Raw genomic sequence first — 2,947 nt, forward strand, 5'->3', positions numbered from 1 at the left:
GTATTGACGAGGTTTCTATTGCTTAACACGTTATCAAAAACATCTCGATAAAACGACAAACAACCAAAACAACCAAGTGTAAGACGAACAGGATGACTAGGACGGGGTGCCGTCCGATCGGACTGCTGTCCGAACGGACAGTCACCCGAACGACCGGTCAGCTGAACGGCTTGCACCTTGGGTGTCACACCCAACCGATGGCGGAAATATCGGGATGAGACAAACAAATCGCTCAAAAGCATCATAACACTATTGATGACAATATAATTTAAATTCAATTTCATAAATGCTAAATGTCATACATTGTTCAAACATGATCAAAACAATATTTCAAATTTCAAACATAGTTTATTTCCTAGGTGAGTTTCTAGTCCACCCTAACTTGCTTCTTCATCATCTTGTCTATCAACCTGCAGCATGTATTAAAATAACATCAACAAAAATGTTGGCGAGTATACAAGTTTGATACATAGCATAAAGTAGAATAAAAAGTTTTAACGCTCATATCCAACATGAATAAGATGATACAAGTTACTAATATGCTGAAACAGTGTCACTATATGTCAAACCCAAGTTTCCAACGCAAGCACCCCAAGACTCACTCAAGGGCGGTGCGTACTCCTATAGCATAGGAGTTTAATAAGTATAACAAGTCTCACAAGTCTCGAAGTTTAATAAGTTTAACCAGGTTAATGAGCACATAGACACAAAAAGTTTACATAGCATACGAGATTAACAAGCATCAAATTGTTTCATATCTAAAAATGGATAGAGTGTGCATATAAACAGTTTCAAGCGTTGTGTGTTTTTGTATAGAATACATGTTGCACCCAAAAGTGACAAAATAAAAATGGGATCAAGTATACTCACATTGATTGCGTTGTGATTTCTTGTAAGTAACGCACGAGTAAAGATTGGAAATCCAAAAGAACGAACAGGAGTGATTAACCTAGGTAATTAGAATGTCACACGTGAATGATCCAATTATCATATGTAAGTTAATAAAATCCTATCATTTATTGTTTAGACTTTAATTAATTAACTTTACTAATTTTTTTTGGGTTAAATCATAATAAACACATCATTAATTAATTAATTTTTGTTAAATTCTATTATATATATATAAATGAAGTCATTTGGGCCCACGTGTCAACACCAAGAAGAGCCCCTAATGCCCTTTTCCCACCCGTGCACGTGTTTTTCCTTCTTTATCTTTCTTCTTTTGTCTACTTCTCAATCATCAGATTTCATTTCCCTCTTCTCTCTTCTCTCTCTGGCGATTCAAATGACGATTCAAAAACCAGATCTGCGATTTCAGGTACCTTTCATCTAATAACCTAAAATCATCTTTGAATCTCTCTTATGTTATCGTTGATATATGTATAGATCTGTATGTTTTCATTTTGTTGTTCAACCCCTAGGGTCCTCCACATCTTCTAATCTTCTCTGGCGATTCAAAAAACCAGGTAAATCTCTGCTTTCAGATCTAACACAACTATGCTTCATATTCAGGGCTTTTTATGATCCCGGATGGAAGCTTACTGTTGAGGAGTATTATGATCGGCAGAGTAAGCATATTTGGATACGATTGTTGAGACTCTGTTGAAGGTGAGTTGTTGTTTTGGTTTGGTTTAAGTTTGTGTGGGTTGTTATGTAATGTGTGTTTGGTTTGATGGTTATTTGGATGGATTGGTTTGTTGTGATGTGTTTAGGATGAAAGGAGGAAGTTTATTTGGGAAGAGATGTCGTATTGGAGAGGTTGATGGCGGGATGCTCCGGATGCGAAAAAGGAGGCTTTGGTTCGGTTGCTGCAGAATGGACAGTTGGAGATAGTTGGTGGTGTTGGGTGATGAATGATGAGGTAAGATTAAGTTAAATCTCACTTGCTTCTCTATCAATGATTTTGATCGTATAGTTTATGTATGATACATATATCTTACAGTCCCGAAAGATAAACATGTTAGCATGGTTTTGTCAATATATATGCAGGAAGTGATTGCACTTTCTCTTGATCTTTTAGCCTTACTGAATTTTATCTTTTTAATGTCTGTTGCAGGCCAATTCACATTATTTTGCCATCATTGAACAGGTACCGTTTTATCATTCATACTAATTATCTCAATTAGTTTATATAGCTGATCAAAGTGTCTTATATGATATAAACTGCTAATTTTAGTCTGGTATATAACAACTGGAAGTTACACAAAACCTTTTACATGTTATACTTTTTTACATTATAAGATTATAATTTTGTTTTCATGATGAAGTTTGAGTTCAATATCAGGTATTTTACTTCAGATGATGAGGTCCAAAACCTTTAACCGTGTTTATTGTTCATTTTGTTTGGTAGGTATGTGATTGGTCAACAACTGTGGATCCAACATAAATGTTGAAATATATATTGATGATTGTTGATGCATTTTTTTTGTGTCTGTTACTAGTCTTGTAATTATGTGTATTTTGTACGGTCTTTATCAGTTATCGAGTCTGTATTTGCAGTCGACCGAGTCGGATATCCTCCTATCCGCTTGTGTCTGACGTGTTTGTCTCTTTGTTATGTATTTGGTAGTAAAACTATGCATGTTGCATATTGAGGGTATATCTGTCATTTGTATGAGTATTTGTGCCTTCTCTTTCTGCTGCATGTGTGTTTGCAGAAACAGTTAACTATTTGCAGGCCTTGGCGAAACACTCTGTTTCGTCAAGTACATGTCGACGAAACAGAGATGGTGACATTTGGTTCTGTTTCGTCAAGGTGGTCAACGAATCAAATGTGATTCGTTGACTGTTGGGCTTATTATTGGGCTTACTTCTGTTTCGTCAGCCCACTTTCAGTTTCGTCAAGTTATTCAGCGCATCTGCTATATAAGGCACAGGTATGTCACAGTTTAGTCTTAGAGATGAGAGAATACCCTGAAGGTCACTTTGTGTAAACTGTGTTTGTATC

At 36.0% G+C, this 2,947-nt stretch overlaps 1 long non-coding RNA gene across 1 annotated transcript; it reads left to right on the forward strand.

Annotated features, from left to right (window-relative positions):
* Window positions 1-1,843: 1,843 nt before the first annotated feature.
* On the forward strand, window positions 1,844-2,416 carry LOC118491720. Its single transcript, XR_004892087.1, has 3 exons — window positions 1,844-1,861; window positions 2,057-2,089; window positions 2,351-2,416. It is a non-coding gene; the product is annotated as an uncharacterized LOC118491720 (long non-coding RNA).
* Window positions 2,417-2,947: the final 531 nt, after the last annotated feature.

The sequence above is a fragment of the Helianthus annuus genome, chromosome 4 (assembly GCF_002127325.2).
Source record: "Helianthus annuus cultivar XRQ/B chromosome 4, HanXRQr2.0-SUNRISE, whole genome shotgun sequence".
NCBI lineage: Eukaryota > Viridiplantae > Streptophyta > Magnoliopsida > Asterales > Asteraceae > Helianthus > Helianthus annuus.